This window comes from Wyeomyia smithii, chromosome 3 (assembly GCF_029784165.1).
Source record: "Wyeomyia smithii strain HCP4-BCI-WySm-NY-G18 chromosome 3, ASM2978416v1, whole genome shotgun sequence".
In the NCBI taxonomy this organism is placed as follows: Eukaryota; Metazoa; Arthropoda; class Insecta; order Diptera; family Culicidae; genus Wyeomyia; species Wyeomyia smithii.
In genome coordinates, this window is record NC_073696.1 from 146,717,351 (window position 1) to 146,742,939 (window position 25,589).

At 40.0% G+C, this 25,589-nt stretch overlaps 1 protein-coding gene across 4 annotated transcripts in view; it reads right to left on the reverse strand.

The window, feature by feature from the left end:
- LOC129731742 (uncharacterized) overlaps window positions 1–25,589 on the reverse strand; it is a 150,103-nt gene that overhangs the window by 113,747 nt on the left and 10,767 nt on the right. The window lies entirely within an intron of this gene.

Below are 25,589 nucleotides of genomic sequence, written 5' to 3' on the forward strand. Positions count from 1 at the left end.
CTTTGAAATGCCCCGGTCGGAAATGGCGATGTACAACATAACCTTTTTTTTCAAACTTGTGCTTGAACTTGTATTTCACTTCAGGCGGTGTGGATGACTTGTCGCTGGAGTAGTAATTAAATTTCCTGGGATATGCGTTTTGGACAGCGGAAAATAGCTTTCGTCGTCCAGAACGAAAGACGTCCCGCGGTATTTTTTGGTCATCCACCGACACTGTGTTTTAACCGTCTCGTTTTAACCGTCATCTGCTCCTCCGTGTACTCCGGCGACCTCGTCTTCTTCCTGCAGACGATTCCTTCCATCTTGAGGGTCCGAGCAGCCATATTTCCGACCGGCGTCACGCGCAGCCATATTTCCGACCGGCGTCACGCAGCCTGGTTGCGTCCTTGTTGTCAAACAGCTTCTTTAACGATGTCTTCCTCTGCTTCGTCATTATCGTCACCGGACGACCACTTCCGACCTTTCGCTCTACGTTCAGGGAACCCAGGATACGATATACCGTACTGACAGGTACATTTTCTTCCTTAAAATGTGTCACCGTGAACTTTTTTCCTTGCTGGAAATGCGTTTCGTAGAACCGTACAATGCGTTCGCGGAGCACGTGCTGTTTCGACGCCATCTTTGCTTTGACTAAATTCAAACTAGCAAAACCAAACACGCCTACTGTTTCTAGGGAGCCCAAAGAACAATTTTCTTGGAGAAAGAAAATTTTACGCTCTGTATTTGAGTTACTGAAAGGTATTGAAAAAATTCTCATTTTTTATTTAACACCCGTTAGTAACAAAGTTTGATATGGGTTGGATATTAGTAGAATATTTTTTGTTATTATTTCTGTTATTTTAACACCTAACGGAATCAAAATTATAACACAACCTGAGAGGTTTTTCAGGGATTGCCTCCGCACTTGCTGCAGCGTGCCTTGTTGCAGCAGCAGGTGGCTGTATGACCTAATTGCTTGCAGTTTTGGCAATGCATTATCCGCGGCAGGGTTGATATTTGTTGACACTCTTGAGTGAAAGTGAAAAAAGCATCCATAAACGTTATTTTTTTACAATCCTTTCGGAGTTCTCCCTTCCCGCTTTTTGCATGGAAGTGAACTGTTAAAACACCTCATTATTTTTCATGCGATGGAAGCAAGGAAGCAAAAAAAACAGCTTATCAGTTAACGAAGATTGTCAAGGCATCGGTTAGTGTCAGTGAAAAATTGTTTCGGTGAGGTTCATTTTGGTTGAGTGGACTGTTTGTTTTTCTTTTTCGCTTTGAAGTGAAGATCAATTGGTTGGATTTGTCGTCAAATTTTATTCCATAACCGTGAACCATAACCCATAACCATAACCGCGGTTCGTGAAATTGAGACTGTAGCTGTCAACGAGGAATACTACCGGTTTAAAAATGGTAAACAGGAAACGGTGTCGGTAGCAGCTATAAGCCCCGATAATACGAAAGCAGGTTCATTAAGACGAGGAAGTTACAGGCAGTGGATCCCTCGGGGAAGGTTTGGCTCTCTATATACCGGTCCTTCCAGAATCGACTCTCACTTGTTATCGCAACGCAGGGAGTTCAACAGCAGTCTAGAATCTGAGACATCTCGCTGTTATAGATGCAACAGCATTTATCACCGAGCTGATACCTGTTTTGCTATCGACAAAATTTGTTTGTTCAAGTTCAAGGTAGAAGCCCGGACAATAAAATTGGTAAAATTGCTTTGGTTGACGCAGTTACAGAGGAAAAAGACGATGAGAAACCAGATAATAGTGTAAGTGTTGATATGAATTTGTAATGTATCAATCATTTGATCTACAAAAATTGATTTAAATTAATTCTTCTTTCACATTTCAAGTATATACCTTGTTTCATTGAAGTAAAGTGAGTTTGAAAATAACAAAATAAAACATGTTGTATATCAGTGTAAATGATACATCCTATTTAATCACATTCGATCAGATTCCCTATTTGCAATGAATCTCTTACTTTGCAGTTTCAGATCGCAACATTCGCGATACCGGAAGTTTCTTCTGATGAGGGGCTTATAATAGCTGAAGTTGCTGGATTGGAGTGTGAGTTTCTCATCGACTCGGGGGCTCAGGTAAACACCCTAACCAAAGATCGATATGATCTGCTTTGCAGTGATAATCGATACAGAAAGAAAATGTTTAATGTCGAAAGTAGTACAGATCGTTCGCTCAGAGCATATGCAACAGATGATGAAATACCCGTAACTTCTACCTTCGAGGCATTTTTGCATATATCTGACGACCGTCCAAGTTTTATTGAAAAATTTTACGTTGTGAAAGAATGTAGATCCTTGTTGGGAAGGGCGACCGCCACGCGCTATAGTGTACTATGTACTCATCTGAGTATAACAGTACGTTACTAGGACGAAAATCTACTGTATCTGAAAGAGTACTGCGATCATTGGAAGTGAAAAATGAAAATGATTGGCCGTAATTTTCAAAGAATTTTGCTGGGGAAAATGACTTTTATCAGCACTGATCCGCGGTACAAACTGGCGTACAGGCAGACGAACCTTGTCCAAAAAGATGTAGCTCGGCAGTGCGGATCCGGCGAATGATACTCGGAAGGAATTCGAAGGGAGGAATTTCTTTTTCTCTTCTTCGATTGATACTGAATGCAATTGCTGGACATCCAGTATCTTTATATTTTGAATCAGGGGGTTCTTGAAACAGCCAACCCCGTGACGTAATATGTCATCGACCGTGAGGTTTCCTTCGGTATCCAGGGATAGCAGGGATGTACACGCGGTACTCTCTTGTAATGAGCTCGTACTTAGCAATTAGGTTTGCTTGCTTCAAGCTACTCATGACAACTCGCAGTTTTTCATTCCGAGCTCAACCTTTGTCAGCAACGGACGTGCGATAGATCGGCTGCGATATTGTATCCTTCAATCGTTTAATCCGTTTCAAGGTCGTTGCGCTTTGTGTTGACACAATACGCTACGTAGCGTAAGCAAGTGATCTTATTGTCAGCCTGGATAAGTATTGTTTGGTGTCGACTGGCGTTCTTGCACAGAGCTGCTACCATCTGCCCCGTGTGTACTTTTCGCATCGTTAGAGTGCGCCTGCTATCGACAGCTCCTGCACCGCACCACGTGGATTGCTCCAGTTAAACAGATAAGTTTTTTTTCTCTCTTTTTTTTCTTATTCAATATAATTGGACTGCCTGAGCACATCGTTCAGAAGCTCAAGCGCGTATTTTCGTGAACATCATGACAGAGGCGATGGACTCGTCCTCTGATGAACCACCGAATAAAATACCGGCGAACACGAGCCCGGCCTCCCAGCAGGCCACTAGAGTCAAGCTATACCCGGATAAATCGTGCGGGCCGTGGATTGTTTTCTTCCGGCCAAAATCGAAACCACTAAATGTTATGCAAATTTCAAAGGATCTGGTAAAAGATTATTCAGATGTAACCGAGATCTTCAAGGTTCGCCCAAATAAATTGCGGGTGACAGTGTCAAGTCTCAAACAGGCAAATGCGATTGTTTGTAGTGAGCTCTTTACGCGAGAATGCCGTGTATACGTCCCTGCCCGCATTGTTGAGATCGATGGTGTCGTCACCGAAGCAGGTTTGACTGTCGAGGACTTGCTGAAAGTCGGTGTTGGCCGATTTAAGAACACCAACATTTAGCCTGTAAAGATGATCGATTGCAAGAGATTGCATTCGGTATCACTCGACGGGGGGAACAAAAAGTATACCCCATCAGACTCATTTCGGCTGACGTTTGCCGGGTCTGCTTTGCCCAGTCACGTAGAAGTGAACAAAGTTCGTCTGCCAGTTCGCCTTTTTTGTGCCGCGGGTTATGAATTGCATTAATTGCAAGCAGTTGGGTCACACGGCAACCCACTGTTGCAATAAGCAAAGGTGCGGTAAATGCGGGGAGAATCATGCGGATGATGCCTGCAAGAAAGGTGCTGAAAAGTGCCTCTATTGTGGGGAGACTCTACATGAACTTCTGTCATGCCCCGCGTACAAACAGCGCGAAGAGAAAATCAAGCGGTCTTCAAAAGAGCGCTCCAAACGCACGTTTGCTGAGATGCTCAAAAGGACCGCTGCTGCAGACCCAGTCACCTCTAATCCCTACGACGTCTTATCTTCCGAGGAATTTGATTCTGACGATTCGCTTGAGGGATTTTCCTTGGATGATCTAGGGGAGTCTAGGAAAAGAAAAAATTCATCTTCTCCGAAACTTCCTAAGAAAGGACCGAAGATATCCCAAAGTGAAATGACACATACATTGAAACCCAAAAGTGCTGTTGTAAACCCGAAGCAAACTCCTCCGGGATTGGTCAAACTGAATTCTCATAAGGAGTTTCCGGCACTTCCAGGAACATCAAAAAGCCCAAGTGTTCCTTCTTTTCAGGCCAAGATTAAGCCAGAATCTGGACTTTTAAAATTCTCAGATATCGTGGAATGGATTTTGCAAACTTTCAATATCACTGATCGTTTTGGTACACAAATATCTTGGTGTCTGGTTCGACTCTAAAGGCACCTGGGGTTGTCACGCGAGGTATCTGATGAAAAAATGTCAACAAAGAGTGAATTTTCTTCGTACAATAACCGGACAATGGTGGGGAGCCCACCCAGGAGACCTTATAAGGCTTTACCAAACAACGATACTGTCTGTTATTGAGTACGGGTGTTTCTGCTTCCGCTCCGCAGCAAACACACATTTGATCAAACTGGAGCGAATACAATATCGTTGTTTGCGTATCGCCTTGTTGCATGCAGTCGACCCATACGATGAGTTTGGAGATCTTAGCTGGAGTACTACCATTGAAAAACCGCTTCTGGAGCCTGTCTTCTCGTATTCTAATCAAATGTGAGGTCTTGAACCGTCCCGTGATTGAAAATTTTGAAAGGTTAATCGAACTTAATTCTCAAACCCGTTTTATGACATTGTATTTCAATCACATGTCCCAAAATATTAACCCTTCTTCGAATATTCCAAATCGTGTCGACTTATCAAATACTTCTGATTCCATTGTGTTTTTCGATACATCCATGATAGAAGAAACTCGTGGAATCCTGGATCATTTACGCGTGCAGCAGATCCCTAAAAATTTTTCCAATAAATATCGAAACATCAACTGCAACAATATGTTCTACACTGACGGATCACTTCTTGATGGGTCCACTGGCTTCGGTATCTTCAATAACAATTTAACCGTCTCCCATAAGCTCGATAATCCTGCTTCTGTTTACGTCGCAGAATTAGCTGCAATTCAGTACACCCTAGGGATTATCGAAAAAATGCCCACGGACCATTATTTCATCTTGACGGACAGTCTCAGTTCCATTGAGGCTCTCCGATCGATGAAAGATGTGAAGCACTCTCCGTATTTCCTGGGGAAAATACGGGAACATCTGAGTGCTTTATCCGAAAAATCTACTCAGATTACCTTAGCGTGGGTCCCTTCTCACTGCTCGATACCGGGCAATGAGAAAGCGGACTCTTTGGCTAAGATGGGCGCAACAAATGGTGATATTTATGAAAGACCAATTGCCTTTAATGAATTTTTCGCATTTGTACGTCAGAATACGATCATCAGTTGGCAAAACTCTTGGACCAAGGGGGAACTGGGAAGGTGGTTACATTCCATAATCCCCAAGGTATCGACGAACCCGTGGTTCAAGGGGTTGGATGTAGGTCGGGATTTCATTTGCGTGATGTCCCGGCTTATGTCCAATCACTATAGATTTGACGCGCATCTCCGTCGTGTTGGGCTCGGGGAGAGTGGTATCTGTGCCTGTGGTGAAGGTTATCACGACATAGAGCACGTTGTTTGGTCATGCCCTGTACACCGTGACGCCAGGTCTAGATTAATAGCTTCCCTGCAGGCCGAAGGTAGGCAGCCGGCTGTTCCTGTTCGTGATGTCTTGGCGAGCCGTGACCTATCCTACATGTCCCTTATATACGTTTTCCTGAAATCCATCCACGCCCCAGTTTAGTCCTATCCCCTTCCGCCTACATCCAACCAAACGACAAGAACACGTTAAGACCCCGGATCCGAAACAGCAATCAGACCCGCACGATACTCTCAAGGCCCGATGGAAACAACCCAATATGCCAGTCCGTAATATCTTGGCCCAGCAGCGGAACAAATTTAATATGCTGCTTACCTATGGCAATGAAAACCATCAAACATCAAACCTGTGCTTTTAACGCAAAACATTCTAGCTTTAAGTTAGATTTAGTTTCAGCTCGTAGTCGGCAGCGAGGATAAAAAATTTGCTTTTAGTTATTAAGATACTTTAGAAAGTAAGCTACCAGATATAATTGGCGCCGTTAAACATTGAATTGTATTTGTGTCGTATCAAATAAACTATAGATGAAGAAAAAAAAAATATCACTGATCCCCCAAAAAATTTTCTACTGGCATTTCTACCAACAGTTAGAACGTTTTTAAAGCAGTTGACTGCAAAATGGCCCCTTCTCGCTACGATTGTATCCTTCGATGGATAATTCATCGATTAGGGTCGGAGGTTCAATCAATGTTTTACAGTGGAATTGCAGAAGTATCATTCCCAAACTCGACTCTTTCAAAATAATGATTAAGAAATTAAATTGCGATGTATTTTCCCTCTGTGAAACTTGGCTTACTTCAAATGTTGATCTTTACTTCCATGATTTCAATATTATTCGCCTTGATCGAGACACCCCTTATGGAGGAGTACTTCTAGGAATTAAGAAGTGCTATTCTTTCTATCGTATTAACCTCCCCTCGATTCCAGGCATCGAAGTCGTCGCATGCCAAATGACAATACAAGGTAAAGAACTTTGTATTGCTTCAATATATATTCCCCCCAGAGCAAAGATTGGCCAACGGATGCTCTTTGATATAATAGATCTCCTCCCCTCACCACGGCTAATATTGGGAGACTTCAACTCCCATGGCGTGGCTTGGGGCTCCTCTTCAAATGATAATCGCTCCTCCTTGATCTATAATGTTTGCGATGACTTCGATATGACAATTTTAAACAATGGGGATATGACACGTGAACCAAAACCTCCAGCGCGCCCAAGCGCTTTGGATCTATCCTTATGTTCGACGTCGCTACGGTTGGATTGCACATGGAAGGTAATCCAGGATCCCCACGGTAGCGATCATTTGCCTGTCTTAATCACAATTGCCAATGGATTAAATCGCGCACAACTGGTTAATATTCCGTATGACCTCACCCGTAACATTGATTGGAAATTATACGAGGAAAAGATTTCAAAAGCGGTCGAGTCGATTCAACATCTTCCACCACTTGAAGAATACAACCTCCTCGCGGGCTTGATTCTCGACGCCGCGTTGCAAGCCCAAACGAAGAAATATCCCGGCGTGACGATCAAAGAACGGCCTCCCACTCCGTGGTGGGACAAAGAGTGCTCCGATGTCTACACGGAAAAATCCGACGCGTTGAAGGCCTTCTTCCGGGTGAAAGGTAAACCCGACGACTTTAAGCGGTATTTGGAGCTTGAGACCAAGTTTAATAGCTTGGTCCGAGCAAAGAAACGCGGATGTTGGCGTCGGTTCGTGAACGAAACGTCGAAGGAGACATCGATGAGCACTCTTTGGAACACCGCCCGAAGAATGCGGAATCGCGTAACGGTCAACGAAAGCGAGGAGTCTTCAAGTCGATGGATATTTGATTTTGCCAGGAAAGTATGTCCGGACTCTGTTCCTGCCCAAAACATTGTTCGCGATACGTCTCCGGGCCACGACGCGATAGAATCACCTCTTACGATAGAAGAATTTTCAGTTGCCTCCTGTCCTGTAATAATAACGCGCCTGGGTTAGATAGAATCAAATTCAACTTGTTGAAGAATCTACCCGGCAATGCCAAGAGGCGCTTGTTGAACTTGTTCAATATGTTCCTGGAGCAAAATATTGTACCGCAGGATTGGAGACAAATGAAAGTGACCGCCATCCAAAAACCAGGAAAACCAGCTTCCGATCACAACTCGTATAGGCCGATTGCAATGTTATCCTGCATCCGGAAATTGATGGAGAAAATGATACTCCGTCGCTTGGACCATTGGGTCGAAACAAAAGGTTTACTATCAAATACTCAATTTGGATTCCGCCGTGCCAAAGGGACGAATGATTGTCTTGCGTTGCTTTCTACAGAAATTCAGCTAGCGTTTGCTCGCAAAGAGCAGATGGCATCCGCATTTATGGATATTAAGGGGGCTTTTGACTCAGTTTCTATTGACATCCTTTAGGGCAAACTTCACCGAAAAGAATTTTCACCAATTTTGAATAACTTTTTGCATAATTTGTTGTCCGAAAAGCACATGCATTTTGCGCATGGTGATTTGACAGCTTTTCGAATTAGCTACATGGGTCTTCCGCAGGGCTCATGCTTAAGTCCCCTTCTTTATAATTTCTATGTGAATGACATTGACGAATGTCTGACAAATTCATGCACGTTAAGATAACTTGCAGACGACAGCGTAGTATCTGTCACAGGAGCCAAAGCTGTCGATTTGCAAGGACCGTTACCTTGGACAATTTGTCTACTTGGGCTCTATCGAATTCTCTCCGGAGAAGACTGAGATAGTAGTTTTTTCTAGGAAGCGCGAGCCTGCTCAACTCCACTTACAACTAATGGGTGAAACGATCTCTCAGGTTTTAGTACATAAATATCTTGGCGTCTGGTTCGACTCGAAAGGCACTTGGGGATGCCATGTTCGGTATCTGATGAGAAAATGTCAACAGAGAATGAATTTTCACCGGACAATAACCGGATCATGGTGGGGAGGCCACCCAGGAGATCTGATAAGGCTTTACCAAACAACGATATTGTCGGTGCTTGAATACGGATGCTTTTGCTTCCGATCCGCAGCAAACACTCATTTAATCAAACTGGAGCGAATACAATATCGTTGTTTGCGTATCGCCTTAGGTTGCATGCACTCGCCCCATAGGATGAGTTTGGAAGTTTTGGCAGGCGTTCTCCCATTAAAAGACCGCTTTTGGGATCTGACTACTCGTATTCTCATCAAATGTGAGGTTTTGAACCCCTTGGTGATTGAAAATTTCAATAGGCTTATCGAACTTCATTCTCAAACCCGTCTCATGAATGTGTATTTCAATCACATGTCCCTAAGCATAAATCCTTCTTCATACATCTCCGAACGTGTCAACTTATTAGCTACTCCTGATTCCATTGTGTTTTTCGATACATCCATGATGGAACTAACTCGTGGAATCTCGGATCATTTACGCGTGCAGCAGGTCCCTAAAATATTTTTTGATAAATTTAAAAACATCAACGGCGATAATGCGTTATACACTGACGGATCACTTCACAACGGGTCCACTGGCTTCGGTATCTTCAATAACAATTTTACCGCCTCCCATAAGCTCAATAATCCTGCTTCTGTTTACGTCGCAGAATTGGCTGCAATTCAGTATACCCTAGGGATTATCGAAAAAATGCCCACGGACCACTACTTCATCTTTACGGACAGTCTCAGTTCCATTGAGGCTCTCCGATCGATGAAGGATGTGAAGCACTCTCCCTATTTCCTGGGGAAAATAAGGTAACATCTGAGTGCTTTATCCGAAAAATCTTCCCAGATTACCTTAGTGTGGGTCCCCTCTCATTGTTCCATTCCGGGCAATGAGAAGGCGGACACTTTGGCTAAGGTGGGCGCAACAAACGGTGACATTTACGAAAGGCCTATTGCTTACAATGAATTTTTTGGAATTTCTCGTCAGAGGACACTCCTTAACTGGCCGGACTCATGGGACAAAGGGGTATTGGGGCGGTGGCTACACTCTATCATCCCTCTGGTATCGACGAAACCGTGGTTCGGGCGATTGGATGTAGGTCGAGACTTCATTCGTGTGATGTCTAGGCTTATGTCCAATCACTATGGACTTGACGTGCATCTCTCGCGTATTGGGCTCACGAATAACAATCTTTGCGTTTGTGGACAGGGATATCATGACATTGAGCATATTGTTTGGGTGTGCACCGAATACTCTGGCACCAGATCCCAACTTCTGGACTCCCTCAGGGCCCGAGGAATACAACCCAACGTCCCCGTGCGTGATATCCTGGGTAGGCGAGACTTACCGTATATGCAGCTTAGCTACGAATTTCTGAAAAACATCAAAGTTCCGATTTAACGGTTTCTTTCTCTTTCTAGTCGGTGTATGATACACTGCTAATGAAATCACCATGAATCGGGGAATGCTCCCTGCTGCAATATTGCTGTTAAGCAACAACACTTATCTACCACCAAATGCGGCAACAGACGACAGTAATGAAAACCAGTATCCAGATTCGATGTGTATTAAATTCTATTTTGTACTTTAATTATTTAATTTGATTTGATAGTTTTAAAATAGCTCTAAGTAATAATTGTATCTCCCCTCCTCTCACCCTAAATCCCCACTAGCTCGTAGTCAGCCGCGAGAAATAAAAAAGTGCCTCCCTCCTTCCCCTTTCTAATCTAATTTTAGTTAATATTGTATCTGGCTCAGTTAAACACACAATGTATCGTGCCGTGTCAAATATACTACTGATTAAAAAAAAACTCGCAGTTTGTTTGGCCTCACCTTCGTAATCTCGGTTACGGCCGAAAGCTGTTTTGCCAGGTCCTTGCCGATTTGAATAATGTTCAGAGGCTTCTTCATGGGCCTAAAGTAAGCATCTGGGTAAGCTTTTACCCGTACTTCCGGTATCCTTGATACAGGGCTAGGTAAAGGGGGTGGTACAGGGAAAGGTAGAGGGGAGATGATGGAGGAGATCTCAATCTCTTCCCCATTTGTTTCCACATCCAGAAATAGTTGCACCTGCATGTCGTCCATTTTTTGCGGGAGCGTTTTGCTTTACCGCACGCAAACAATAAATATGCGGGGGGAACCAAATAATTGTTGTAAAATGTAAAAACTATTTGTCAAAATAAGGTGTATTAAATAAGAAAAAAGACAACCGTATTGAAAAAAATAATAAAGGTAAAAAACAAATGTGAATACTTCACCAGAGTTTTTGTATTCTTGCCGACGTGCCTTCCTGGCTGATAGTTGGATTAATCCAGTAAGTGGCTTGGCAGGAATCGCAATCAGTCTCCTCCAGCTGAACCAGCAGTGGGGGCTTACCAGCGGTTAGTGGTGCGAGGGATTTCCTTCGGCAGCATCTGCACACAATGTACACTCTCGTATCACAAGGGTTGTATGCAAAGCCACGACCGCAAGGTTGACGTAGAACTACACAAGATTGTTTGCTGCATTACTTGTACTGAATATGTTTAAAATTTTGTGTAAAAGAGGAGTTGAAGTGCTACAGAATTTTAGTTTGCATATACAACACTGAACAGGAATGAAACAAACACTATGCAACGCAAGCAAGTTTAAACAGTGAAAGCTCATGCAGATTAGGATAACATTTTATTTTCAATTCCAGCGCAAAACGAGAAAACATTAAATCTGCAATAAGTTGTTTGTTGTCCTTATAGGGACTCTTGTTGATGTTTGTGTTGTGCTTATTACTGAAGGAAAAGATAGTTCAGTACGTCCTGAGACATGCAGATGAAGTCAAATTTTAAACTGTTCCGAATTTGAAAATGTAAATTAATTTAAAAAAAAATAGTTACTCTTCAATTAGGTATTTATTTCATTCTCAAAAGGGCAATTTGTTGTTTAACTCAATATCGGATAAGATGATGATCACATCTTTGCGTTATCACTGACAGTGCGAATAAAATATTCCTTGTGATAGATAACACAAGGAAAAGCTGTTTTAGCACTTAAAACTAGACGGCTAATGTATTTTGAAGGCCAGCTTTCCAGAACATTGGTGTGTTGTCAAAATGAGCCAACTTTTGATTGAATGCATTTACTAGTGCACGCTATCGCACAGACAGCATTTCACTAAAGGAAGTGCCCCTGCTACTATCGATGCTGATAACCGCTGCAAATGCTGCCATGCCACAGCTGTGGTCACTATCTGCTGTCATATGGAAGGTCTAAATGTTCCATAAGACCCTATTGATTTGTTTTGCAATCGGATTTTTACTTTGCCTGTTATGTTTAAAAATGTTAAATACAGCTTTGAAAAGAAATATATTCTGAAGACTACTTAAACTCACTCACTTTTCTCAGAGATGGCTGAACCGATTTCCACAAAATTAGTGTCAAATGAAAGGTGCCTCATAACATTTTACTGTAATCGGACTCTAAATTTGTCTGTAATGTATGAAAATGTGAAAATCATGAAACTTCATTATCTCAGTAACTATACAATCGACAATATTGATATCAGATGAACGGGTTAGAGTTGACTGATGAATTATAAGCATTGAACACCTGGTTCAAAAGTTGTGATAAGAAAGTCATATTTGAAATGGAAAAAAACCCTACTATAAATATTCGAATCTAAATTGATATTTTATTGAATGATAGGGTAACCGCTCCATTATTCATCTCAACAGCTAGGGGCACCTATATTCATCTTATTTCTCTCATTTGCCGAATTTACCGTCAAATTTCTACATATTTTTGAAAGTAAATGTATTTGCTTCTCGATTTTGTCAAATAGTTGAAAGTTTTACGATGAAAATATGGTAAAATTTGACGATAAATTGATCAAAAAGGCGTGATGAGAAGAATATAGGTAATGAGATGAATATAGGAGCGATTACCCTATATAATCAAGTCTATATATAATTTTATGAAGTCTATATATATCCATGTCCAACCTCAATATGAGTACAGTGACGTTTCGATTATTCCACGATCAAAAAAAAATTTCGCGTCACAATTTAAAGCATAATTCTTCATGTTATTTGCATGTGTTAATATATGTTCATATGTGTTTGAATGTTATGTTTCAAATGTTCGGAGTAATTTAGGTGTTGTCTATCAAAAATTTGTTATTTAGATTGATAAATAAATCCAGCAAATATTATCAAGGTGTATTTTCTTCTGAAAATTGGAGTGTTCGTATAAATCTATTTGAAAAAAAATAATAATAAGTTTGAATAAGAAAGGAAACTAGAAAGGTATATAACCCCTCTAATAAATTTACACGAACACTTCAATCTTCAAACATGAAATAAATATGTTTCAAATAAATGACGCGAAATTTTGTTTGAGCGTGCTATAATTGAAACGTCACTGTACTTATATTTTGGTTGGACTCGATTGTATCAATGCTAACAGCGTCGAAGGCTTTGCTCATGTCTGTATATATATATATATATATATATATATATATATATATATATATATATATATATATATATATATATATATATATATATATATATATATATATATATATATATATATATATATATATATATATATATATATATATATATATATATATATATATATATATATATATATATATATATATAGACTGTTCCGAAAATTATAAATACATCTTCTTTCTTGAATAAAACAAAAAATGCAGGATTTTTCGGGTCATTTTATTCTGAAATATAGATAATAAGTGTTTTTTTTTCCAGTTTCAATTCAAGTTGGGATTATTTTTCGTAGGATACGCGAGTTCTCTAACTTTTCTCTTAACACTACTCATAAGCTTTTGCACAGTGTGTTCTCCGACCATTTTTGCCACTTTATGATGATGGTCCCACCTCTTACCCCTACAAAGGTTTGAGAAAGACGATTTATCTACAAGATAATTATTATAAAACGATTAAACCAGATAAGCAAACAAAACGAACTGGTTTTCATCACAGATATAAATTTCTTCACAATTGATCCAATGCTTTGTAGCGATTCAAATAGAGAAAATATTCGTCAAAAATCAAGTAATTCATCGACAAAGCGTTGTCGGTATCAATTTATTTGCAACTGTCAGCCAAAAGACATTAATTGCATCTGAGTTAAGCCAACATCCAGTGTAATCATCCACAAAGTCGATACAATCCCGACGAGGCCATTCCTGCCGTGATCAGCAAGCAAAGCACAAGTCCAGCTGTCAACTTCGATGTGATTTATAAGAGAGCCCCCACCTAGGGAAGTCGAAAATATTTCCAACTCGAAAATATCCTAGACCGGCTAGGAAACCAATGTCCAAAAACAACCAACAGAACTAAAATCGTTCCGATTACTCTGACGAGTATCCTGATAATGTCAAAATAAAATAATAAAGGTATTCTCCATCTCAAATGATTAAATTTCTAAATTCAGTCCTTCATATCTGATCATCGCGCGCGATTTTCAAACCTTCGTAGACTACTCTTTTTTATTTTATACTACATCAATAATTACAAAATCCATCATCACCCTCGTGACGAACATAATAGTTTTTCAGTGCTACCATATTCCTTTAAAAAGCTATATAAGCGGAGTCCACAGAGATCATCCGTTACAAGAACTTCGTCAATTACAGTTTAGCTAAATTAAAAAAAATTAAATAACTGCTTAAAATTCAGCTTGACGTGTGAAATGCATAGTCTCTTGAATTCTGATAGCGTCGCCGTACGTCTGATGTGTCTAGGCATCGAATTGTATACATTTATTCCTTTAAAGAACAATGAATTTTGTGAAGCACTAGTTAAAAAATGTGGTGTTCTAATTTCTCCCGCATTTCTTGTGTTATATCTATGGATGTCACTTCCTCTAACAATTCGATCACACAAATATCGGGGCAGCAATCCATTAGCTACTTTAAAAATGAACACCATTGAGCCAATCTTTTTTAAATTTTTCAACATTGGTCAAAAAGCCCAAAAAGTTTCAATAGGGCGAATTTCAGGGCAGTTTGGAGGATTCATCTCCTTTGGGACACATGTGACATTATTTGTTTTATACCACCCTAGTGCATCCTTAGAGTAAGTAAAGAGCAGGAAGCAAGATCGGGCCAAAAGATTGGAGGATTGTTATGCTGCTTAACCATGGGTAACAACCTTTTCTGTAAACACTCTTTCAAGTAAATTTTACCATTCATTGTGTCATTCGTAATGAATGGACGAGATATTTTCCAACATTCACAAATGGCCTGCCAAACCATTACCAATTCTTGCCGAATTTTTCGGTGTAAATGGCTTTCACTGGTCCAGGGATATCCTTTTCCTTTGGTGATGTATAAAATTGCGGTCCTGGCAGAGTCTTATAGTCCAGTTTTATGTAGGTTTCGTCATCCATGATAACACACCCCATTTTTTGGTCAGAAGTGTGTCATAAAGCTTCCGAGCTCTCGGTTTCACAGATTCAGCTTGTTTTGAATTTCGTTTTGGCTGCTTCTGCTTCCGACGGGTCTGCAGACACATTCTTTCCTTGGCACGCATAACGTTACTCGCCGAGGTTCCAAGCTTTCTCGCCACATCTCGTACTGATACTGAAGGATGCCGCTTGTAGTATTCCTTAACCTTTTTGTGGGATCAACAGGCCCGAGTTTTCTACCACGTCTTGGAGCATCAGTAAATGTGCACTCTTCACAATACTTCCGCAATGCGGTTCGAACTGCTCCGACACTTATACCTTCTTCTCTGGCTAATTTTCTTATAGAAAGACCACTAACGGTGCCCCATTTGTGTACAAATCGCTTTCTTTGCTCGGGAGAAAGGCCACGCTTTTTTAAAATTTCGCACTAAATGTTAGAAAAAATGACAGCATCTGTTTTCTTTTGGATGTAAACAACAGGACGCAGCCAACGTTTGGTTGAATACTTCACGTTATTTGAAATTACGGTTGATCGTAAGTGTATTTATAATTATCGGAACGGTCTATACACAATCTACTTGAAACCCTTTGGAGATGTAGTCCGAAACCAGAGTGGTAAATTTACAAAGGTTTGTAACGACGGATTTCTTTTTCAAAAATCCATGCTGCACTAGAGAAATCTGATGAGCGATTGTTTCATTAAGCATGATGTGAGTGATTCAAAGAGCTTCGGGACAGCTGATTGTATTGCAATCCCACGTTAGTTTTCTACATCATAGTGTGAACCTTTCTTGTGTACCGGCGTAATTTTCCAAATTGACGGAAAATGACCAGAAGCGAGCGAGCAAAACCATGTAAGAGGTCTCACAAATTCCTGCTGAAACTGTTTTAAAAGTTGGTTGGATAATTGATCTGGGCCAGTGGACTTTTTTCGCATCTAGTTCTCGAATACCATTCTCTACGCTAATGTGTGACAACTGATGTGTTTCTCCGTCATTAAACATCGGTTCGCTACTTCCACAGGTACTCTCGGTGAACACACTTTTAAAGTACGCCGCAAAAAGATCCGTCGATGATTGAGAATCAGTAGAAGCGACACCGTTGTATTTCACGATTTCTGGAACAACAGAATACTTTCTCCTGCCTTTCATAAATTTCCAGAACGATTTTGGGTTACTTCTCAAGCTGTTTTGAATATCAGACATATAAACTTGATACGCTTCCCTGTGAACCGCTTTGAACAATCGCAGTAGGGGGAATAGGGGCATAATGAGCACCCTAACTTGGTTACTGATTTAAGCATGGAAAACGACAAAAATTTTAAGCTGTCCTCAGTGCATAACTTGAATTAACTATCTACAATTGAAGGTACATTCACAAACTGAAAAGTTTATCGTAAAATGGTGAAAAACACAAATTAGATTCATGCATCAAAAACTAGCAATCAGTCGATGTGTGGGGCACAATGAGCACCCCACTGGGGCATAATGAGCACCCACATAGAACATATCTTGAAACTGTGTAAAAGTACAACTAATGGGCCAACGTTTGTCGCGAGATGCCGTAATACTTGGCGGCTTGTTTCGTGAATGTCCCGTCGCGCCTTATGGTGGTCAATTCTGCCTGCAGTCCCTTTTTCTGACCGATTCAGTTCCAAAGATTTTCTAACATATGTTCGCACCATCACTGTAAACAAACACTAACTATAGAAATAGACAAAGTTACAAGCCTACTGAGATGAATTTCAGGTAAGTTTATGTGACAAGGTGTGCTCATTTCACCCCACCTAAAGAAGACCATTTCGCCCCTATCGAATTAGTTTAAGTTAATATGAGATTTTAACACTAATTATAGCTTAAAATCAAAACTTCAATGATGGTGAAATTTGGGGTACGACCCATACGTCATATTGATGTGTCCACATACTTGATTGAGCCATTTATACGACCGTAGAAGTTAATTTTGTAGTGCGCATTTTGTCATCATCTGGGAACCAAGTTATTTTTTTTTAATATAGTTCCATATTTTAAACAGACAAACCACTTTTGTTCTACATAAAGAGATACTGTAGTAACTACGGAAGAGTTCCACATACCATATTGTATTAAAATATGCGTAGTTTCGCATAAAAGAGGGGTGCCCATTTCGCTCCGTGTGCTCATTATGCCCCTAATCCCTCTACTTCTTTGTACTTTGATACATTTTCATGAAACGCTAAGCGACGCATACGTTTCAAAGCACTCCTTTACTCTTTCATTAGGTTAACAAGCGCAGGTGTGAACTATTCAGGATATTTATGCAAAGATCTTGGTTGTTTTGTCACGATTGGAGCGTGACGAGAAAATGTATCAAAAACAGTGAAATTAAACAGCAATGAGTTATAGTCAGTTGAATGCTCGACGGCCACTTCGCACCAATCAATGTTTAACACGTCTAATGATTGTAAAAAGTTACGCATACTTGCCGCGCGTGGTTGATAAAATTCCGCGTTGAGTTGAAATTCTTCCTGTGATATGAAAATATCGTCCCATATAACGTTCGCGAATTCACTCCGCACGATATCGATATCCATTGCTTGTAAGTTCAAATGCTTTTTGAACACCCCCGATTCGCATTCGTCCGTTTTACTTGCTCTGACGGTTAATAACATCGCATTATGATGAGTTTCGTTCCTTATCAATGGATCCGTTGATAATAGTTGACATATGCCATTATCGGTAGTGAATATTAAGTCAAGGAAACAGTTATTATTGTTTGGAAGATTGCAAATTTGCATTAGGCCAACCGATAGAAAACTAACAACAATGGCTATTTTGAGCTGTGAGCGGACTTGATCGGATAAGTAAAAATGTGATAATGAAGTTTCGTGATTTTCACATTTTGATACATTACAAACGAAGTTACAGTCCGATTATAGTAAAATTCAAAAGGGTGTAATGAGGCAGCCAGACCTTTCATTTGGCACTAATTTTGAGGAAATCGGTTCAGCCATCTCTGAGAAAAATGAGTGAGTTTAAGTAGTCTTCGGAGTATTATTCTTTTATAGCTGGATTTCACATTTTTAAACATAACAGGCAAAGAAAAATCCGATTGCAAAAGCAATCAATAGGGTGTTATAGGGCAACTTGGCCTTCAATTTGACACTAATTTTATGAAAAACGGTCCAGCCATTTCTGAGAAACATGAGTGAAATTGAATAGTCTCGAGAACCCGTTTCTTTCTATAACTTTTGAATCACACGTCCAATCATAATGAAATTCAAAAGTTAAGGGTTCCTTAGGTAGCCCGTTGATTTAAAACCAATGTTGTTAAAATCGGTTATGTGGTTTTTGAGAAAATGAACTTTCGTGATTTTCACATTTTGATAAATAACATACAAACTATAAATAAAATTCAATAGGTTTTCATGGGGCAGCTAGACCTTTAATTTGAGAATAATTTTATGAAAATCGTTCCAGCCATCTCTGAGAAATTCGAATGAGATTGAAAAGTTGCACATACACACACACACACACACACCCTCTATGCCTTTGGGTTTGCCAGTGATTGCTATACCTTTCTAGGAAAAAGGCAAGTAAAATCAGCCTGATACAGGTTCTAACAAATAGGCTTAAGCAGATCATCAATCAATCAAAAATCAATTGTGATGATATATGAAAAGTAAAAACCATCGATCTCAAACATGTAAACATGTTGCGTAGCAGTTTAAATTTTATTCGAATAACACAGTGCAACAATCCCTTTCCTAGGTTGAGGGGCTTGACGGTTTTGCAATTAGTAATATCTGGTTTAAATCCGCGAACTAACATACTGTTTTCGTTATGTATCATACAAGATATATCCAGCCTAATAAGGCCAGATGCTAGTTGCAAAACACCTCAAACGTTGTTTGAAAAGATTTTAATGGGCTTTTCGGTTGTAATCAAAATAAGGAAGCAATAAAACTTAACCTAATGACGTACTGCATGATCATAGTAAAATGATTTGGAAAGTCTATAAAGCTTATTAGATTCTTTCATTGCAACGCCCGTTATAAGACGAAATTGAATGTTAATGACAATGATTGGGTGGAATGTTTGAGTCATTTGACACTTTTATGAAAGGTCAGATTGCTTGATATCGTCTTTTACGGATAAAGCAGTTTTAATTGAGTATTGTGACAACTAAGACATGCTTTCTACTGGATGCCGAGAGGGCTCAGTAAAGGAAATTGGTATAGTATACTAAAAATTGCGTTACCAACTTTCTCAAAGCCAAATCTCAACCAGTAGTTATATATAGCGCAGTCGGAATGCAGATTTATTTACATTAATTTTCATTGTTCAAATCAAATTATTAATCCAATTTTCTTTTTTTTCCAATGCGAGAAAAATCAAGAATTAACGAAGCGTAACGAAGAATCAAGCATTTACCCTGAGGAATACAATCAAACAAAGTTCAATGAAAAATGATTAAAGGTAACATTAAAGGTTTGCAAATGGCTAGACACGTGTAACTTGAGACCCTAATGCGGCCATTCACCTCTGTCCAGCAACTCCTATCCCAACGTCCACGTGGTGCCGACCGGACTACGAGTAACCTTAGCGGAGATCGGGTAACCAACCCCCGGTGGAAACTATGGTCGTATGCTGACTGGGAAGGGGGTCGTAGGCGGCTGTATCCCCATAGAGGTGGCGTACAACAGCGTCTGACCCGGAGCGGGTGGCTGAATTATGGAATGCTGTATCCCACCAGCTACACCTAAGATGGCAGCCCCATCAGCAGGATGTAGGTATCGCGACCCTGGTAAGGTAGCATACCGAAACCTTCCTTCAACCACGAACAACGAATTTAGAAATACGGAACGGATCAATCGGCAAAGACCTAGGCTACGAACACGGAAAAAGATTAAGGTCATCGATTGAAAATTGGGTACTTAGAACATCCGATCTCTCAATGAACCGGCGCGGGCTGGCTTGCTTGCTCGAGAACTACAGCGGCAGGGAGTCGAAATCGCAGCGATTCAGGAGGTTCGGTGGCCAAATTCCGGAGAAAGGAAATTCCGTGCAGTGGACCCTATTGCACGCACTTCTTTCAAGTACCACATCTACTACAGTGGCGGCAAAGCAGCAGAACGTGGCGTCGGTTTCGTAGTGCTGGGAAATCAGAAAACAAGAATCATCCGGTGGAGGCCCGTAGATGACCGTATATGCGTGTTGAGGATTAAGGGCATTTCTTCAACTACAGTTTAATCAACACCTACGCACCGACAAACGACAAATCCGATGAAGTCAAAGATGAGTTCCATGGCAAGCTTGAGCGAATCTATGACGAGTGCCCAAAACACGACGTAAAAGTCGTCATCGGAGACGCAAACGCACAGGTTGGGAGGGAGGAATTCTTCCGTCCGGTCATTGGAAGGCATAGCCTCCACTCGTCAACCAATGAAAACGGCCATATGTAGCTACCATTTTCCACGTTTGAATATTTAGAAGCACACCTGGAGGCATCCAAATGGAGAAGCCTGCTCCCAGATCGATCACGTACTGATTGATGGTCGGCACTTTTCGGATGTTACTGATGTTAAGTCTTTTCGGGGACCAAACATTGACTCTGACCATTATCTCGTCGTTTGTAAGATCCGCGCACGGTTGTCGAACGTGCTGAAATCTCGCATAGAGAGGACGACGCGTTTCAACATTCAGCGGTTGAAAGCTGATGGCGTAGCAGCAGAATACGCCAGAGAGCTTGATCAACGGATCGCAGAACAGCAGGAGGAAGGAGTGGAAGATATAAATGGGCTGTGGAGCAGCATCCACGGCGCCATCGAAACGACTGCGAGAGAGGTGGTAGGTACGACGCGTGGAAGACACCCTAATGGCTGGTTCGATGCCGAGTGCCAGAGAGCGACAGATGAGAAGAACCGTGCCAGGAGCCGCATGCTCACTGCGGCTACGCGTCAGAACAGAGAGAGCTGCAAGAGCTGCCGAAAATAGATCCTACCGTCGGAAGAAGCGCGGGTACGAGGAGCAGGTGCTCGCCAGCGCAGAGGACAGCTATGCTCAAAACGACGTGCGGAGATTCTATAGAACTGTCAACAGAGTCAGAAGCATCGATACTTGGCGGTAAACTGGAAGATGGAGTGTGGCGTAGACGCATGAATCACGAGTTGTACCAGGTATACAAACATGCTGATATAGTGAAGGTAATACAGCGAGGCAGGCTTCAGTGGGCTGGAAATGTAGCCAGAATGCCTGACGAGAGAGCCGCCAAAACTATCTTCAGTAGAGAACCAGGAAGAGGTCGTTCCGTGGTAGGCGCGGTGGAAGAAGATGCACGATCTGCTGGTGTATGAGTAGACTGGAGAACGGCTGCCCAAGACAGAAGAAGCTGGACATCTCTAATTCGTTCGGCCCTAGACCGGTGAACGGTCCGTTAGCCAACAAAATAAGTAAAGTAAGTAACAGACATAAGATTGCAGCACAGCAGGTATGTTAAAAAGCAAATAAGGTTATTATTGTTATTACTATTTATCAAATGTTTCATCTGACAAGAGTTTCAATAAATAAAAATATTGAAATATATGTGCGGTTGGGAGGGGTTGCCTTGAGAGGCCCTGAACGCAGACCGGCATACGTGCCTAATATTACATAGCTAACATATATTACAAATGGACGAAATTTATTAACATCAACCACAGATACAACTATTCTTTTTTCCTTTTCATGCACCTTTCTGCAACTACTATCACTGTTCCCTTCGACCATCCACTATATTCAACCTTGTCTCACTATACGGCATTCCAACGCAGGATTATTTGACCTCTCGGGTTACTATGCTGCGATGCCAAATCTAAATCTCTCCTCTGGTACAGCATGGAAAGTGTTTAAGCACTGGAGACTTGGCCCTGCGGCTCCCTTCTGCACCCAAAAATGAAAATAAAAAATGTAAAATAACACAGTGCAACAATTTTTTTGCCTTGGCTTCTATGCATGATTTTTTGATGATGTCCTGGCCAAAAATTCAACCCCTTCCCAGCAAAAAGGGAATGATTATGTGAAGATAAATTGTTATTGTATCTTCAAGTATTACTTACACTCTTGATATTACATTAAACAAATTTCAAAAAAGTTAATTAAACGTCGAGATAAACCTATTTTAGAATTTTAGGGGAATTGGGGCAAAATTGACATGTTGCTGACAATTTACGTAGATCAGACACCAACCAATCGATTTCTGATACTTTTTTACTCAATATAAGACATAATTGGCTACCACTCCACAGTGGTTCGTCCATAGGCCAAAAATAGAAAAAAAGTTTTTTGTTTCCTGGCTGTTATTGATTAAATGGGTCGGTTATAGACCTGAGAATGCAGAATAGCTGTTTTTGTTGGCCCATTTTATGAACAGTTTATCTTCCGGCACGAGATAAGGGAAAGTGTTTGACACTTGCAAAATCAACTGAAACAGACGTGTTTTTTTACGTTGTGTACATATCCGCTGCAGAACAAATTCAATTGCTTCATATGTTTATTTTCATCATGAGCCTTCAGAAAACAGGTTTGTTTTGCTATTGCGGTGTTGTTTGGATAGGTATGTGCTAAACTGTAATCCTAATTAGTCGTAAGAGGGAACGTGGTCATAAAGTCAAAGAGCACCACTAATACTTAAATTCATGTAAACTTTTAAATGTGCTCCGTGCGAGATACTATCACCAAATTACCACCAAACGAAAGATTTGGGACATAAAAAAGATTTGTTAAAGGTTCCAGCTGCAGATATTTGCATCTTAGTCGATGACAAGCGGCTAAAGATGGTTACTTTTTGGTTTAAATTTCATACTTTTTACATAGTTTCTTAGAAGAGTTGTGGTACATTCAGCTCAAAGTTACAAATTTGTTCTTAAACATTTGTCTATATTCGAATTTTGATATTTTGTGTTGGAATACGGGAGTTTCCTGAGGAAATATAATTTTTTTAAGTTATTACAGAAGAATAACGTAAAAGACGGAAAATCGAACTTTAATCGCTTTGAGGGTTCACCTAACGAAACCAGATTGTGCTTGAATTTTGCATAGGGATTTTTTTCGAGAAGGCAAAACATTTGAAAGCTGCCGTGTTTTGAAATTCAATGGTCAAACTTTTCCCTATATTCGATCAACACCCTATTATGCATGCATAATAATGGCAATGGCATAAAATTTAAACAAGTTGGATGATGGCAGTCCCAGAAAGGTTTGTTATAGTCAAAAAACACCTAATTCTGTCGCTTTCAGTAGTTTTCAAGAGCAATACTGTAAAAAAATGATTTATGACCGCCCTTGCCATACAATTCGAACCACTGTGCACTCTTAGATATTATCGCATTACCATTAATGCTCAGACATACTCGATATTATTTTGCTTTGTGAAATATACTAAAACCATGCCAAAACCGGTTTCGTAGAATCACCGTTTTGAGCTCAGTTTTTGTCCGATTTGAGATCTTTTTTTTTAAAGATGGGTAAGAAGATGCATATACTCTTACTAACTCTTAGAATTTAGATATTTGGTCTTAAAACAAATGGTGTCGAAAAAACATCGCAAGTTTCCGATTTCTCAAAAATTCAAAATGGCGCCATTGTTGCCCCTTAAGTTGAAATATCTTCAAACTCGGGGAAATCTGCACTCTGAAAAATTCGCACGTAAAGTCTACCGGAAAAATCACGTAAGTGACTGACCTTAAGAAAATCTGCCATTTTACGTGACGTTAGTAACTTTCACCTAAACTTCACGTGCTATTCACTGTCAATTCACGTACAACCGATATATGGTTACAGCGCGTTGGTATTTGTGTTTTTTTTAACTTTGTTAGTGTTAGTGCGGCTGTGATTTAACGTTTCCGACAACGATGTTTACGTGAATTTTTAGTATGAAAAAAAGTCAATATGGCGGACAAAGGACTCCTGAGCTGCTCCAGCTAATTCAATATTGGAAAACACGCAATGTAAGTCAGAATAATATTCATATTAACAAAAAAAAACATATAAATCTTTTGAATTTCAGTTGGTGAATTCTTTCCAGAACGAGTGGAATCATCAACAGTCAGTTTCGAGCAGAACAACTCCGGCACCAGCTGCAGATCAACGGTTGACAATGGTTCCGGCCAATCCTGTTTCTCTCCTGTCGAAAATGTCGATTCGGAGCGTGTAATTATTTGTTGATAATTGAAAATAAATTTCATTTGTCATATGCGCCGTGTATTCTATTTACTTAAAGATCACGTAGATTCCATCTGAATAACACGTAAAAAGTACGTGAAAATCATGTGGGGCTCATGCGTTTTATTTATGGTTTCACCTGAATATCACGTTAAAGGTACGTGAAAATCAGGTAACAATTACCTGACCAACACCTGGTTGATTGACACTAACACACTGACACATGGTCGGCTTTTGAAAAATCGGCAAAAGTTACGTGAAAAGAAGGTGGATGAGAATCAGTCACTTTTCCCGGTTAATTTTACGTGCATTTTTTTCAGAGTGTGGTTAGGCATCAAAATACACAAAAAATGATATACAGAAACCATGGCAGAAAAAAAGTGATTTTGTAGCGAGTTCAGAGATGCAGTAATCACCCAATTATATCAGTACCCGATTTTATCTGCCCCAGATATTATCACATTTTTCATCCGATTTTAGCATCATAAAACATTTCATTGAAAAAATGTCAGGGTGAACTGATTTTCTATTACGCTTCAATATTTAAGATATTTTTCATAATTCTGTGTATCATTCTGGATGTAGTTTACATAAAAAATTCAACCGATGCAAAATGTTACATTTTGCCGTTTTCGTGTGAATAATTGAATCGTGACACAAATGTTTATTATAACCGTATAATATGTTTGGAGAAGTTTCAAAATATTTGAAAACGCATCTTTTGATGTAGAAAGCTGGGTGATCAATCCTCCTAAAAGTGAGATAGAATATTTACTTTTTCTTTAGATAAAGATAGACGCTTGGTGTCTTAAGCAAAGTATTAGGTCATGTTTTTATCTCTTACATATTGCAAGCAACATAGAGTTTTCTATAAGAAGGCATAAAAAATCGTTATTTACATTTTAAGATTTTTCTGGTTGCAATATGTGAGGGATATCAGCATGCTGTCTTCGGCAAAGTTTAGTGTTGTGAAAACATCTAATATTTTGCTGATGGTACTGCGCTACAAAAAAGCAAGTGATTCATTTCACCAATTCAAACAAAAACATGAACGAATAAAAAACTTAATTGTAATTTATTTGCAACTTTACATCGATTTTTTTAGGTTTTTTTATTCTTTTAGGTTTGTTCAGAAAAGTTTTAGGCAACTGAATTATCTATCTAAAAAATGTTTAAAAAAAATAGTGATGATCAATTCTCTATAGTTTTTGAATTTTTTTTTCAGTACCGGATCTCAAAGTGAATTTTTTA